Consider the following 17,733-nt stretch of genomic DNA (forward strand, 5'->3'; position numbering starts at 1 on the left):
GAACTCACAGAGATCCACCTGCCTCTGCCTCCCAAGTGCTGGGATTAAAGGCATGCACCACCACCGCCCGGCCATCAAATGCATAATTTTAAAACTGTGAGGTGGTACAGTATTTTTTTTTAGGAAGTTTGAAAGTCTAATGTACAGGACAGCAAGGCCATTGCCCTGGACAGCAGAAGACCAAGGCCACCTGAGTCAACATAAGAGCACTTGTCTCAGAAACTATTTTCCTAACAGGATGGAAATGCAGCTGTTCTAGAACTAATATGCCTTTCCGTTGAGAAATCACTTCACACACCTAAGAGATTAATAAAGAAAAACCTCTTTAAAGATGGTAGACATCAATCTGGCTAGAGCTCAAAGAGGAGCCAGCTAGACAGATTCCACATTTGCTGTTGTCCTTAAGCCTCCTTTAGGTTTAGGCTCTAGGTTACACTTTGAACAATTGAAATAGAAACAGGCACCTTGCCAGGCTAGACATTTAGGCAGATAGCAGAGTTACAGAGCAAAGGTATTCCCAGGGTAATTTCTTCATTACACTGGTAACAGGAATCCGCAGGTCATGCTTCAGTGACAGGGTCCTGAGGTGAAGGTCACAGGGGATGAGAAAAATAGGAAAACTAAAATGTAAAAAAGATAAAAATTGCTGGGCAGTGGTGGCGCACGCCTTTAATCCCAGCACTAGGGGGGCAGAGGCAGGCAGATCTCTGCAAGTTTGAGGCCAGCCTGGTCTACAAGAGCTAGTTCCAGTAAAGGAACCAAAAAGCTGTGGAGAAACCCTGTCTCAAAAATCAAAAAAAAAAAAAAAAAGCCGGGCGGTGGCAGCACACGCCTTTAATCCCAGCATTCCGGAGGCAGAGGCAGGCGGATCTCTGTGAGTTCGAGACCAGCCTGGTCTACAAGAGCTAGTTCCAGGACATGTTCCAAAACCACAGAGAAACCCTGTCTTGAAAAACAAAACAAAACAAAACAAAAAAACAAAACAAAACAAAAAAAAAAGATAAAAAGCTAGGGTGAGAAGGTCTTACAGATTCCTAGTAAGCATCTTGCTGGCCATTGGTAGCACACACCCTTGCTGAGTCAGGTGATCTCTGTGAGTTCAAGGACAGCCTGATCTATCCAGTGAGTTCCAGAATCGTCAAGACACTCATACAGAGAAACTTTTTCTCAAAAAAAAAATTTAAAAAAAGGAAAAGAGGAGCTAGAGAGATGGCTCAGTGGTTAAGAACATTGTCTCATCTTCCAAAGGTCCTGAGTTCAATTCCCAGCAACCACATGATGGCTCACACCATCTGTAATGAGGTCTGGTGCCCTCTTCTGGTCTGTAGGCATACATGCAGGCATAATAAATAAATAAATAAATAAATAAATAAATAAATAAATAAGAGTACAGTTTAGGCCAGGCAGTGGTGGCGCACACCTTTAATCCCAGCACTCGGGAGGCAGAGGCAGGCGAATCTCTGTGAGTTCGTGGCCAGCCTGGTCTACAAGAGCTAGTTCCAGGACAGGCACCAAAGCTACAGAGAAACCCTGTCTCGAAAAACCAAAAAAGGAGAATAGCATCTTGTATACTTCCAGGGGAGAAATGGAGAGAAATGGGAGAATTATAAGAAGTCAGTACAAACTATCACATGAATTTAGGAGGAGGCTACTCAAACAATTCTATACAAGGGGAAAACAGGGTATCTCAAGAACTTTACTAAGAGCAGAGTGGCCATGGGACTGATAACTATAGTCCCATATTTTGGGAAGAATTGGATTCTTAGAATATGAAGCAACCCTTCCAGAAAGGCCTTGGCACCAGACCATTAGCAGCTCCCCAAAGCATATTCCTGGTTTTAGAGGAGCTCTGTTTTATTATCAATACATCAGGTACTTAGAGAAACTCACAAGGCTTAGGCCCTAGGCAGTTACTAGATCTCCCACGATTGTTCCTTCTTCCTGAAGAGGGCATAAAAGAAAAGCATTGATTGGGCTGGAGAGATGGCTCAGTGGTTAAGAGCATTGCCTGCTCTTCCAAAGGTCCTGAGTTCAATTCCCAGCAACCACATGGTGGCTCACAACCATCTGTAATGAGGTCTGGTGCCCTCTTCTGGCCTGCAGACATACACGCAGACAGAATATGTATACATAATAAATAAATTTTAATAGAAAAAGAAAAGCATTGATTGATCGGGTAACTCCTCCACACAACACTGTTTTGCATTTCAATTAAATATCACCTGGTGTCCTATTGTCCATCTGGAAGAACTGTGATTTTCTCAAAAGGAAAACTGGAACTTTAAACCACATCAGGCCTTAAAGTAGGTTAGAAACCTGGAAAGCCTCCTTTAAAAACTTGTTTTTTTTTTTTTTTTTTGGTATGGGGATGTGCCTGGTGTCTGGTTTTAAATCAGTGGTGGCTTCTTTGTTTGTAATGGTTTGGAGCCAAATATCTGGACAATCCAGTTGAGCAATGTGTACCCTAGCAACCTAAACTCTAAGAGCCCTGTTTAAAACACATTTATCTTCTGGGTGATTTAAGAGGCAGCCCTCCCTCAGCTAATTCTACTTTGTGAGACTGAACTATTTCCAAGGCAGTGGAAAATCATTTATATCAGCAATTCTCCTCTTCTACATTGCGGCTTAGAAGTGCAGTGCTACCCAACAGGTGAGATGCCTTGATACCGTCCACATAGTTAAACACAAATGGAGATTGTGTGCAAAGCTTACATGCAAAGTGCTCAATTTCAAGAAGATACTGGAGAATCTAGGCCTCTCTGAGTATGGCATATTAAAGTTGACAAGAAAAATGTTTGTACACACAGCACCCTGCTCCCAATTCTCTAAGCAGATTAAGGCCACTGCACAAATTTATTTAGAGGTCTGTCCCTAGGTCTAGGAATTAACAGGGCCACGTGGGACTTCACAGCACAGGGAATCTGGCGGCAGGTTCCCACACGGATCCCGGGAGGATGCACCATGCTGTCTCCCACACCTCACCCTCGGCTCCTCCCCATCTGGAGACAGCATTGCCCCGCTCACCATGTTGGGGTTTCTCAGCTCGCCAAAGCTCTCAGTTCATCAACTTCCTGCAGAGGCAACTTCACCACAGCAGAGGAAACAACTGAAAACAGCGCCTCCGCAAAGCCAAATCTGAAGGAGGCTGCCCGGAAGAGCCCTGCACTCCTTATGACTGGCAGGTCACCTGGAGGGCCTGATTGGCTCGTGCAGTCTGAGTGACAAGCACACTGTCCACAGGGCTGTAGTGTGCTTAAATACTCAGCAGAGTGGTTCCCGACCATTTCTCCCACCCCATTCAAAGATCTTTTCTAGGTAGGCCAAGGTGAGCATTTCAATAGCACTTGCCCTTGGCAACAAAAGCAGACACGGTCAAGAACTTGTACTCCACAGGAACTTCCGCTTTTTCTTCCAGGACGCGACGTGGCTAGCTGGCTTGTGCAGTGCACTGTGCTTATCTAGGTGGGTGCAGTGATTTCCTGTCCCAGAGGGAAAAAGATGTCCAGAATATTAACAGCTAAAGAGAATTTTCAGGTAACAACAACAAAAAAAAATGATTGTCATGGTGTTAAAAGTGTGCACTGCCACCAAGCAGTTAAAGGTGGTCCTATCATCTCAAATTATAGATTAATGGAGTTTTTTTCCCATTTAAAACCCTTTAAGTGCATATCAACCAACCCCAAGGAAAAGAAGTAAGGGTGTCGTGTCAAGGAGATACTTCCTGTCCCATCTTTATTGCAGAACTGCCGACCGACAAGAGACAAGACACAGCGACAACCTCGGCTTTGAACAGACGACTGGGGAGAGCAAGTGTGGTATCCGCACACAATGGGACGTTAGCTGGACACAAAAGTGAACAAGAATGAAGTCTTTATCACGTGTGGAAGCATGGAGGTTTATTAACTGGGTCAGGACAGGAAGACAAATGTTCACACTTATACATGGAAGTTTAAAAACAGCGAATCACGAAGTAGAAATCTAAGAGCTGTAGAGGGGATTTCCAACTGTTCTCAGCACAGGAGGCTGGAGCGATGGCTCAGCAGGGAGAAGGCTGCTCTTCCAGAGGACCTGAGTTCGGATCTTAGTGCCACATCAGGCGGCTTACACCCACCTAGAACTCTGATCTGGGAGATACAGCGCTCTTTTCTGACCTCTGTAGGCACAAGCACTCGCACACACACAGACACACACACACACACACACACGTAGTGTTTAAAAATGAAATAAACTCAGTGTTCCCAACATAGCCAAGTGATAAACGTTGGAGGTGATGTATATGACAGTCACCATGATCTGATCATTACATATTATATACATGTACTGGAATGTCATACTGTATCCTATAAACAATCATTGTGTATTTTTTAATTATTAAAGCAGATATAGTTCAAATTATATATTTAAAAAAAATAAAACCCTTTAAGTAAAATCTCTCTCAGGTATAATCAATTTTTAGGTAATCCCAGAGGTATTATGACTACCCCAAATCAACATCTCAACAGTCAAGAGAGAAGAAATAAGAAATACTTGCCTGCAGGAGGCACAAAGTGCATGGGAATTATTTTCAAAACAGTGTTTCTCCTCAACAAAGGAAGCATGGGGATTTTATTAGGGAGTCTGAACATGCTCATGTATCTTCTACTTTTTTAAGCATGCTCAGTTAACAAATCCACTTCTGAAACAGTATCACAAGGTAAAAACAGAGATATTTAGGGGCATTCTTACCTCAAAGTCATGTAGGAACATAAGTTATCATTGGTGCTTTTAATCTTAGCCATTCTGACTATTGTAAGATGCTATCTCAGAGTCACTTTGATTTACATTGTCATGATTACTAAGAATGTTGAACATTTCCTTAAGTGACCTTTAGACATTTGAGATTCTGTTGAAATTTCTCTATTGAGATCTGTATCCCATTTTTATTTGGAATATTTGGAATTTGATGTCTAATATCTTGAGTAGTTTATGTATTTTGGAGATCAGTCCTTTGTCTGATCTGGGGTTGTGAAGATTTTTATCCATTCAGTGGGATGCCTTTTTATCTCATTGACTGAGTCCTTTGCTTTACAGAATATTCTCAGTTTCAGAAGGTCTCATTTATTTATCAGTGCTCTCAGTATCTGTGCTACTGAAGTTATATATGCCCATGCACTGAAGGCTACATTCCACTTTGCCTCTACTATGTTCAATGTGGCCAGATTTGTATTGAGGTATTTAATCCATTTGGACTTGAATTTGTGCATGGTGATAGATATGGATCTACTTGCATTTCTCTTCATTTTGATTTCCAGTTATGCCAGCACCATTTGCTCAAGATGCTTTCATTTTTCCATTGTATAATTTTGCTTCTTTGTCAAAAATTAGGTGTTGAGAGGTCTATGGATTCATATCTGAGTTTTTGTTTGATTCCTTGGTCAACCTGTCTACATTTATGCCAATACCAATCTGTTTTCATTACTGTAGCCCTATAATCCAGGTTTATGTTAGGCATGGGGATACCTCCAGAAGTTCCATTACTGTACAGGATACTTTGGATATCCTGGGTGTTTTGTTTTCCACTGTTTTTTTCTTTTTTTTAAATATTTATTTATTATTTATTATGTATACAATATTCTTTCTGTGTGTATGCTTGCAGGCCAGAAGAGGACACTGGACCTCATTACAGATGGTTGTGAGCCACCATGTGGTTGCTGGGAATTGAACTCAGGACCTTTGGAAGAGCAGGCAATGCTCTTAACCACTGAGCCATCTCTCCAGCCCCTCTACTGTTTTTTTTTTTTCTGATATTAATTTGTGTAGTGTGCTTTCAAGGTCTGTGAAGAATCATGTTGGGATGTTTTAAATTATTTGTGGCTATTGTAAATGGCGATTCTCCTCTGATTTCTTTCTCAGCTTTATTATTATTTGTATATAGGAGGGCCACTGATTTATTGAGCTGATCTTGTATCCTGATACCTTACTGAAGGTGTTTATGGGTTGTAGGAGTTTCTTGATAGAGTTCTTGGCGTCACTTATTTATACTATCATATCATCTGTGAATAGCAAAAGCTTGACTTCTTTCTTTCCAGTTTGGATTCCCATGATCTTCTTCTGTTTTCTCTTTGCTCTAGCTAGAGCTTCAAGGACTAAGTTTACTAGGTATGGTGAGAGAGGACAGTCTTGTATTGTTCCTGAGCTTAGTGGGATCATTTTGAGTTTCTCCCCATTTTTTTGATGTTTGCTGTAGGCTTTCTGTCCATTCCTTTCATTATGTTAAGATACCTTCCTTGGCCGGGCAGTGGTGGTGCACGCCTTTAATCTCAGCACTCGGGAGGCAGAGGCAGGTGGATCTCTGGGAGTTTGAGGCCTGCCTGATCTACAAGAGCTAGTTCCAGGACAGGAACCAAAATGCTACGGAGAAACCCTGTCTTGAAAATTCAAAATAAAGGGGCTGGAGAGATGGCTCAGTGGTTAAGAGCATTGCCTGCTCTTCCAAAGGTCCCGAGTTCAATTCCCAGCAACCACAAAGTGGCTCACAACCATCTGTAATGAGGTCTGGTGCCCTCTTCTGGCCTGCAAGACATACACGCAGAAAGAATATTGTATACATAATAAATAAATAAATAAATATTTAAAAAAAAAAGAAAATTCAAAAAAAAAAAAAGATACCTTCCTTGTATTCCTTATCTCTCCAAGAACTTTATCATGAAGGGGTGTTAGATTTTGTCAAATGCTTCTCAGCATCTAATGAGATGATTATATTTTTTCTTTCAATTTATTTATATGGTGGTTACATTGCCAGACTTTCATATATTAAAGCATTCTGCATCTCTAGGATGAAGCCAATTTCATCATGGTGACTAAATTTTTGGTGTTTTCCTAGATTCAGTTGTCAGTATTTCACTGGATATTTTTGCATTAATGATCATGATGGATACTGATATGTAACTCTCCTTTTTGATACTTTGTGTGGGATTAGTATCAGGGTAACTGTAACATCATAAAATGGATATGTTTGTACTTTTTTTTGAGACAGGGTTTCTCTGTGATTTTGGAGCCTGTCCTGGAACTAGCTCTTATAGACCAGGCTGGTCTCGAAATCACAGAGATCTGCCTCTGCCTCCCCAGTGCTGGGATTAAAGGTGTGTGTCACCACCACCCGGCTTTTTTTGGTTTTTCTAGACAGGGCTTTTTTGTGGTTTTGGAGCCTGTCCTGGAACTAGCTCTTGTAGACCAGGTTGGTCTCGAACTCACAGAGATCTGCCTGCCTCTGCCTCCCAAGTGCTGGGATTAAAGGAGTGTGCCACCACTGCCAGGATTAAAATCTTTTCCCGACCTTTTACTCTGAGGCAATGTCTGTCCTTGAGATTGAGGTGTTTCTTATATATAGCAGAAGGATATATTCTGCTTTCATATCCATTCTCTTAGCCTGTGTGTGTCTTTTTATAGGTGAATTGAGTCCAATAATATTTGGAGATATTAATAACCAGTGATTGATAATTCCTGTCTTGGTCTGCTCTCTTGATATTCTCTGTGCAGTAACAGTCTCTGTTTCAGAGTTCCTCTGAGGCCATGCAGGATAGAGGTTTGGGGGCCAGAGGAGGACTTCTAGCTTGAAGCCTCCTACTCTGAGAGTTTTGGAGCAGCCAAACTGCTGGAAGCTTGTCTGCTGACCGGCTGGAGGACCAGAACCTTACTGTTCTGAGGGCTTAGAGAGTGGGGTATCAAGCTGGGTGGGTGTTCACTTACCTCTTTGTCTGCTGTATGCAGTAGCAGCCTGTGCTTGCAAGTTCCTCTTAGGTCACAGGAGGTTTGAAGGTTTGGGGGTGGAGTGGGACTTGTAGCTTGCAGGGTGCAATAGAGAGGGTGGTGGATTTGGAGCACGCTACCTATAGGAATCTTACCAGCTGGCTGACTAGAGAAGGTGATGCAGGTGGGGGAGGGCCCTGGGTTTTGCTTGGAGCCAAGGGCCTGGAGAGTGGGTGCCTGGTGGGGTGTGTGCTAACACACCTCTTGTTCCACTGTGTGTCCTCTCAGTCTGTGCTTTAGAGTTCTTCTGAGGTCTGCAAATGGGTTTTTAATCTGTTTAGCAGCGTGGCTAGGAATAAAGCTGCATCTTTGTTGGCTGACTGCACTACATTCCATAGATTCCTGAGAGTCTAGCTTCACTGAGGAGGCACTGAAGAGAGACAGGTTTATTATCACAACTCTGGAGTTTCTAGGTCCATGAAGACACCAAGAAGCCTGCAGCTGACTGCTTATAAATACAATTTAAATATTTCATGGTAGATCTTCCTAAAAGAACTACAACGTTTCTGCCTTTAATGCTGAGTCAGGAACCCTCTCTTAAAGGAAACCTTACTCTGCCTCTAGCAAACAGAGCTCACATGATACAATGCACTACCACCAAGAAATTATCCCATTTCTCCTTAACTACATTTTACCTCTGAGATTTTTTTTCTTTTGCTTTTTATATATTTCTTTCCTTCTGACTCTGTAGCTGACCAGGTGGCTGGGTAGCTTGCTCATGGACTCTTACTCTTCTTCATTTCTCATATTTTTGCAATTTTACATATCTCTTCCTCTTTATTCTCTCTGCCCACAAGCCCTACATATTTCTCTCTCTTGTCTAGCCATTGGCTATTAAGGTCTATATTTGATTAATCAGGTGTTTTAGGCAGGCACATTAACACAGCTTTATAGAGTTAAACAAATGAAAAAAATGAATGCAATACACCTTTGCATCATTAAACAGATATTCCACAGCATAAATGCAATTGACACATCTTAAAATCATATTCCATTACATGAATTAATTCATCACATACTCTAAGCAAGATCTGTGATTTATGTAAAATTTATAGTAACTGGGCTCTACCTACTAAAAATACATATGTCTTATTGTGACTTGAAAATCAGATTCTCGCCAGGCGATGGTGGTGCACGCCTTTAATGCCAGCACTCAGGAGGCAGAGGCAGGTGGATCTCTGTGAGTTCGAGGCCAGCCTGTTCTACAGAGCTAGTTCTAGGACAGGCTCCAAAGCCACAGAGAAACCCTGTCTCGAAAAACCAAAAAAAGAAAAAAAAAGAAAAGAAAGAAAGAAAGAAAGAAAATCAGATTCTCCAGCTGGGCGGTAGTGGCACGTGTCTTTAATTCCAACACTTGGGGGCAGAGGCAGGCAGATCTCTGTGAGTTCAAGGCCAGCCTGGTCTACAAAATCTAGTTTCAGGACAGGCAGCAAAGCAATACAGAGAAACTATGTCATGTAAAAGGAAAAGGAAAAAAGAAAATAAAAATCAGAGTCTCTTTCCCAGCAACCCCAAAAGAAACCCCAGGGCTGGATGAGTTCAGAGAGGAATTCTACCAGAACTTCAAAGAAGTGTTAACACCTATACAGCTCAAACTGACTTGGTAGAGTGAGGAATATATTGTGGGAGGGGACAGGATCCCACAGCATTCAATCTGAGTATTCATGGAGACACGATCTTGCCCACTTTGGTCTGAGGATTCAGTAGACATAAAAGATCTTTGACTCCTTTACTTCTCTGATCTTTCAGAATTTATTCCAATATCTGACTCTGTCTTTTTATAATAAAGAACAATTAGATGTTGTACTAGAGTGATATGTAAAATAAATTTCATCAAACCATTTACTTTCAAAAATCCCACAAAAGTTTCTTGGGTATATTGTTTTTTAGAGTCTACATCATTATAAACACTTAGTTTTAGAGTGTTTTATTCCAATTTTATCCCTTCAGGTTTAGCTACTGAAGCATGCATACACACCTCTGAAAATCCATTAAGTATAGATGACACTAGATGAGACCTCCATTTAGAAAGTAATGGTGAATTTCATTCTGTATGATAAATGTATTTATTTTATGTTATGTGCATCATGCTTTGCATTCATGGATGTCTGTGCGATAGTGTCATGTCCAATAGAACTGGAACTATAGACAGTTGTGAGCTTCCATGTGGTTGCTGAGAACTGAGCCAAGTTCCTCTAGTAGAGCAGACAGTGAGTGCTCTTAACCACAGTACCATCTCTCCATTGCCATCATTCAAGTACAATTCTAAATGTGGCTTTAGAACAGGAGACAGAGTTTACTTTCCCATGCTTTGGTGGTACAAGCTTTGATTTTCCTTGTAAGCGTCAATTTACTTGGCTTTTCTATTTTAATAGACACATGAATGCAAAAATAGACTAATACGTAAATAGCTTTCCACTAAGAAGTACCTCTCAACTTGATTAAAACAAATAACCAAGTCTTGTGTGGATCTAATGCCTCATACTGTTTATAGTTTTTTTTTTGTCAGAAAAAGCACTCAATTCATTGCTTCACTGTTTGACTTTTTTTTACCTTATTATGTTGGACCCAAGTGTCCAATCACTGAGGAGGAGGAGAAGGAGGAGTTACCCCATGAGACCATCTCTCATGACAGCTGATGTAAAAGCATGAAAATTTTATTAATTCCATCATGACAGGGTCTTCCAGCAGTCGGGAGGCTAGAAGACCCTGAATGTCTGGTACAGGCTATTTTTAAAGGGAAAAACCATAGAAGGAAGGGGTGTCTGGGGGTTGTTCTTTAACTATTATGATTGGCTTATTCAAAAGGGCAAATAGCAATAATTGGCTGGAGAGTGGTTGCCAGATCAGGTGAGGTAAAGGGAAACTTCTGAGAGTCACTTTGCCCCTTCCCAGGGACTAAGTCAAAACATCAGTAACTGAGTCAACACCTAAGGGTTATCTTGCCCCTCCCTATTCAGGGAGATGGAAAGTTCCCAACACCTCTCAGTACATGCTTGTAACATCTCATAATGCTTAGCTGTTATGTTGGTTCCCAGTGGAGGTGGGGAAGCACTGAGAGTTGTCAGAAATGGCTTCAGAATTGTCTTAAACTTCTACAATTACAGTATAAAGGGTTATTGTCTTAAAATGTTTATAATGTGGTACTAAACTTTTTGCTAAAATGTTTCTGATGTATAGTTAGTGTATAAATAGAAAAATTAGAAACTAAAAGTTTAAAAATTTAATTGACTGGAATTCACAGTATATTAGTCAGGGTTATCTAGAGTCATGGAATTTATGGACTAAATCTCTCTTCATTCATCTATCATATCTGTCTATCTATCTATCTATCTATCTATCCATCATCCATCCATCCATCTATCTATCTATCTATCTATCTATCTATCTATCTATCTGTGTTCATATGGGGATTTTTTTGGAATAACTTTCAGAGTGCAGTCCAAAAATGGCTGTCAGTGAATGGAAGGTTCAAGAATCTAGCTCAGACCCACCAGACTGGGTGTCTCAGCTGTTTTGTGTATATGCTGTAATCCCAAAGTGGACTTCACTGACAATGAAGGAATACATGTGCTGACAAGGTGAGGAAATGCAGAGATGTCAGAGTCCACATGACTGTACAGGGAATGCACATGTAACCGAACACTAGGCAGATCCACAGGAAGTGTATACATCCACCCAAACATGGCGCAACCCATTTTGCTGAGCTATGGGAATACTTCTCTTTTGGAAAAGTCACTGTTGTGCCTGTGTTAATTTGTGAAGCCACGATTCTTCCCTTTGAAATGGGATTTGTTCCCAAAAGACCTCAGCATTGTGACTTCTGTGGGCAATGGTGTGAACTTGCCTCCCCACAACAGTGGGATTTAGAGTGATAACATTCTTTCCTTTTTCCAACAGTCAAATTGACATTTGTTAATCCAACAAATTTACCCTCTAACAGACCACATAGAAATTTCTATAGAAGGCAGGCACTGAGCAGTAAGAAAGTATGCCCCACCTTTGCTAAAAAACAAATCTGGGCATTCCCAAAACTGGTTATCACAAAGAAATTAGATAAGGAGAATGGGTGGATCCAGGAATCAGGCTTGTTTATGAACCTTATCTAATGGTTTGGAATGTCAGGCACTTCCCCTTGAATGCTGGCTCTTTCCTGGGTTAGTTCACGTGTTCAGGAGTACTGCTGTGTCTACCTGCCTGTTTTTGTCATTCTGATATGCCTATTATCATTGTTCTTGCTTGGGGAATATTCCAACTATGTCTGTAAAGACTAGAAACCTCGTGGAGATCAACCTTTCCTCTTACACTTCTACTCCTCACTACTTCTACTTCTTCCCCTTACTCTCCTTTATTCTCCTTTTCCTTCCTCTCAGTCCCTTCCCCTTCTCCTTCTTTTCTTTTCTTTCTCCTTCTTCAGTTCATTTCTTTACCCTTGCATGAAAACTAAAGAAGATGCAGTGGTAATGTACTTCAGTTTAACCTTAACACTCAGATCCTTGCCTATTGTACACATCCAATTCTAAGCACTCTGGGATTACTGAGGATGGCACTCAAGGCTCACTGGTAGAGAGAAATAATACCCCATCTTTCTTCTTCCATTGTCCTTCCAGCAGAAGGTGTGACACAAATTGAAGGTGTGCCTTCTAGCTTCAAGGTCTAGATCAAAGTTGAGTGTCATCCCTCCTTACTATTTGCATCATTGGCCTGTTGTCCTCCTCCCTTAATGTACAGATCACAACTGTGCCCTCCAGTTTTGAATTGTAGTTCATTCCTGATATAATAAAGTTGAAAACCAAGAACAATTGTCATAATCAATCCATTGTCAACATGACATACAATCATATCACCTTATTAATTTCCAAATGAAAATCAATAACCGGGTTGTAATTATGACTAAACATAACATAATTATGTCAAATACAAATGATTATATATTTAGAATAGTGGCAATGTCTCTTGGAGAATATCTTTCTAGTATCTCAAACTTCTGATAACCACAAATATTCTCTTAATTGATGTTGCAACATATGATAAGGAAATTTAAAGGACAGAAATAACTTTACAAATTCATTATCAACAAAATACAACAGAAGCACTTATATCAGTTAAAGTTCTCGTTGCTGGAATAGTCACGTGACTTTAGATGGTATTTAGAACTGCCACACTCTGCTGCCCATTCTGTGTTTCTCCCAACCTCTGCAAGCACTTCACAAGGTCTTGGGTCTTTTCCTAGAGAAGTGACCCATGCCTTCATTCCTGATGTATATGTGACCTTTGTCATACTTATTAGATTACACTGTTTTTGTTTCTCATTTATCTTAATGACAAGTCCTGGTATCACAAGGAGATGCCCTAAAACATCTCCTGCATTCTGGACGTATTATCCTTCTTATCTCTATTGTGAAGAGACAATTCAATTTCCCCATGATAATCTGGATATATCACCCTGACTAAGGTTGTTATTCTTTCTTTATTCTGTTGGTTTAAGAGCACTTGAAGCCCAAATGTCCTTTTCACAGAGGAAGTTTCTCAGTGTAGTCAACCTGTCAGCAGGTTGGTGACTGGTCACTCTAGTAATGGTGTCATATATGGGGCTAAGTTTGGTGTCTGCTGATGTGTGATATGGCAACTCAGCAAAAGCTGTAGCCAGGTCAGCCATGATGAGTGCAAGTCCATGCTGTTGAGCCCATGCCCTTCTCATATTTTGGCACTATGGCCACTTTGGTCACAGGCCCATTGGACACTGACATGACTAACTGGAAAAAGAGGCTGACTGTACATGGAAGAGTCATCCTGTCTACTTGAGTATGGAACTCCTCCTCAGGTGCATTTACCTTTTGATCAGCATTTACATGGAGTAGAAGGATCTTTATACTCCTTTCCCATTTACAGAGATTATTCACATCCTTCTTCCTCAGATGTCTTCTTTCACCAATTTTCTAATCATGCTCTTTACTAATCCCTCAGCATCCAGTCAAACCGCTGGATAAATTTTATCAATCAGTGCCTTGCTAGTTGTAGATTAGACCATCACTCCTTCCAAATAAACCACACTCAAATGTGTATTGTTTGATTTTCTGCCCACTGTGAACATTGCCTTTCACAAGCATCTTTCAGGGTTGTCCCAGACAGGGATTGTAATCCTGCAGCTGTCTAATTCTGGGTGGTTCGTGCATGATGTATTGAACCATCAGCCAGGGCCTAGTCATCTCTTCCTCATTCAACCAATCATAGCAAATAGACTATAGGTGTATGCTTGACAGCAGAAGGCATAGTAACAGGAATAGAAACGATTGGAAGTTGGCCATTTCTTCATGTATCTTCCTTGTGTCTTCAGGAACTATGTGGTCCGGATCTCTAATATACCACTTCCATTTGATAACAGGTTGCAGCTGTAAATGTCCTACTTTATAACTTGATAGATCCAGAAATACCCAGCTCATGATGGACATTTCACATCACCTGGTAAGGTGGTGACTGTAATAATTTAAGCCACATATGGTTGGTACTTCTAGGTTCTAGGGGTCATGCAAGGGCAGACAAGCCCTCAGTCACCTGAGGATGTTAAAGGCGCTCTCCTGCATGATCCACGTATGACTCAGCTAAGCCCTTGCCCGCTTCCATGAGCCCCGTCATCTGCATATGATGGAGCCATGTCAACCCCTGTGTGCATACACCAGGCAGCTTTTAAAATCTGGATGAGCCATCCTCCTCCCTGTCTCTGAACACTGACTTCCCAGGCCTCTGCATGCCCCCTCTAATAAACTCCTAAGAGTGTTTGTTGTGTGTTCTGTGTTTCCTTCTTGGTAAGAAAAAATCCTAAGATTGCGCAACTCTGCTAGAATAAAGAAGTCCAATTAGGTGAAATGAAACCAAATCAAAATAGCCATGATTTTATTAATTACAGCGCCCTCTAGTGGTTGATCTCATGTTGGGAATCAGGACAGGGGGGAGCCCATGCAAACTGGGAACCAAGTGTTTCTCCTCTAGGATCCCACCTAAATATGCTGTGGGAGAGGTCCTGACTCCTCCCTGGGGGGTCAGGACCTGGCATGCTGGGATTTTGAGTCCAGGATAATGGAACTCCCAGGCCAGGGGGTACTGGGATGAATGCCAGTGGCTGGAGGCTAAGCTCCAGACTTAACACTTCTCACTTGTGCCAAGTAATTTCATTGACCCACTGTCAAATGGTCGGTTTTTCCCAGTGAATTGAATTAATAGTATGTGCTTGCATATTTGAGTATATTTATTTTTGCAAATGCTTTTATGGGCAGCAGTGGCAGATATTTGGAATGAGATTAAGAGGTAATATTGTTTCAATTCTCCACAGCTCCTTTTTTGGAGGTTATTCAGGTTTCTTGTTTTCCTGGGTTGTTCGAATTTTTTTGTTTGTAGACTATGTAGCAGCTGTGGCCTTCTGCCTAGTCTGTCTGTACAGAGCAAAAGCAGCTTTCACTGAGATTAATAGAGACCATCACAACTGCTCCTCCAGAAGCGCTGTATAGAGGGCTGTTAGGTGACTTTTCCTTGGAGTTTTCTGGTTTTGTGTTCTCTACCTTTTGTGTTTGTAAAAATTATGGTGTTGGTTAAGTTATCTTTTAGAATAAGCATCAAGATTGATAGTTGAGGGCTGGAGAGATGTCTCAGTGGTTAAGAGCGTTGCCTGCTCTTCCAAAGTTCCTGAGTTCAATTCCCAACATCCACATGGCGGCTCACAACCATCTATAATGAGGTCTGGTGCCCTCTTCTGGCCTGTAGGCATACATGCAGACAGAATATTGTGTACATAATAAATAAATAAATTAAAAAAATTGATAGTCGACTTTCCACAGTGTGGAAATTCAATTTCCACTTGAATTTCAACTAAGACCTTATGGTACAGTATGAACATGCCAGAGGCATTTCTTTCCATCATTTGTCTAATTTTCATTTGTTCCTACATGATTTTGAGGTAAGAATGTCCCTAAATATCTCTGTGTTTACATTGTGATTGTGGTTAGAAGTGGATTTGTTAACTGAGCATGCTTAAGGAAAGGGACAACATTGCTTGTTCATGTTCAGACTCCCTATGTAAAATCTCCATGTTTTATTTGTTGAGGAAAAACACTGTTAGGAAAACAATTCCCACGCTCTTTGTGCCTCCTGCAGGCAAGATTTTTTTTTATCATTTCTTCTGTCTTGGCTGTTGAAATGGCTTTTTTTGGTTGTCAAAACTGACTACCTCTAGGATCATCTGATACACAAAGAATTGATTATATCTGAGAGAGATTTTACTTTAAGGTTTTTGAAATGAGAAAATCCTCCATTAATCTGTATAATTTGAGATGATAGGAACCACCTTAAACTGCTTAGTGTTTGTGCACACTTAACCATTGAGCCATCTCTCGCACCCATGTCTGTGAACAGTCTTAACACCATTACTCATGAGCAGAGGTAGTGGGATTTCCTACATTTGAGACCAGTTTGAACTACAGAATGAGTTTTACAAATACACAGAAAAATCCTGTCTTGAAGTCACACAAAAAACAATACAAAACAAACCAACAACACCCCCCCCAAAAAAAACTGAATCAAACAAAGACTATGACCCAACTTAAAACCAGCTGAGTCACAGAGCCTTGTGGACAGAACAACTACTGGATTCTTCTCTTTATCTTAGGCAAAAGGCTGAAAGCAATCTATTGGATTCTTCAATTGCCATTGGTAGGTAGCTGTTCTTAACTTACGTGGACCACAGCTTGTGAAACATTCTAATGAGCCTAATTTTTACATCCACAGTGAGAATCATTCTATCTGTCCTGGTCATGTAGAGAATCTTAAATACTCCAGCTGTATATTTTATTCACCTGACTATAGAGGAAGAAGTGCTGGCTAACAATAATGCTCATGAAGTCATTCTTTCTAGCTCCATTATTCTCTACATATTCAAATTTCCATGAACACTACCCTTTTTATTATTATTCATTTGCCTGGAGTTTACTTCAAATTTCAGGAATAAAACCCATAAACAATGGAGTCATCATCCAGCTTTCCGATGGGGGAAAAGCCAATCATCTTGATTGAGATCTCATTCCTGCTTTTCTCATTCCTGTTGTGTAAAATCCCCGTGAAAACCATGTAAAAAGTACATTCAGTCCATCTGACCTGAGAATGAAGCCACAGAACAAATATTTCATTTTGTAACTTTAAAACTCTCTTTAGTTGTTAGTATTCTAGGCATCCTTACATCTGTGAGACAGGAAATCGCTCCACCCGCCTAGCACAGTGCACCGTACAAGTCACACAGTTTGCTGGAAGAAAAAGGGAAAGTTCCTAGGAGTGCAAGAAGATGACATTGATTGCTTTAGTAGCCAGGGGACAGTGCTATTAAAATGCATGTATTCTCAGATCTGGAAAGTTCTCTCTTGGGGTGAATGGAATGGACAGGAGCTAGTATTCTGTCTCTTTGAGCACTCTGTACCCTATATGGGCGGGGCTCTAGCCACTCAGGACTCACTAGCCAATCAGCACTCCAGGTGACCTGCCAGTCAGAAGCAGTGCAGGTCTCTTCCTGGCAGCCGCCTTCAGTCTTGGCTTTGAGGAGGAGCTGGCGCCAGTGGATTCCTGTTCTTGGGTGCAGTTGCTGTTGCAGGGAGACGATGAGCTGAGAACTTTGGCAAGATGGAGAAGCACAACATGGTGAGTGAGGGAACGTCGTCTCCTGATGGGGAGGAGCAGAGGGCGAGGTGCGGAAAACACTATGCTGTTACCTCCATGGGTCTGGGTGGGAACCTGCAGCCATATTGCCTGTATTGTGAAGTCCCTCATGGTCCCTGCTAACTCCTGGACCTAGGGGCAGGCCTCTGAATAACTTTGCTCTGTGGCTTCATCTCCTTAAAGTATTGGGAGCAGGAAGCTCCTAAACTCCTTCCTAGTGAACTTCAACAGGGTTCACGCATTCATGGA

The 17,733-nt window shown here is 41.3% G+C and overlaps 1 pseudogene; it reads left to right on the plus strand.

Moving 5' to 3' along the window:
• The first annotated feature begins 2,961 nt into the window (after positions 1-2,961).
• Positions 2,962-17,733, plus strand: part of LOC121434605 — a 41,881-nt pseudogene continuing 27,109 nt past the window's right edge.

This window comes from Microtus oregoni, unplaced genomic scaffold, assembly GCF_018167655.1.
Source record: "Microtus oregoni isolate MIOR12 unplaced genomic scaffold, Mior012 000044F_002, whole genome shotgun sequence".
Lineage (NCBI taxonomy): Eukaryota > Metazoa > Chordata > Mammalia > Rodentia > Cricetidae > Microtus > Microtus oregoni.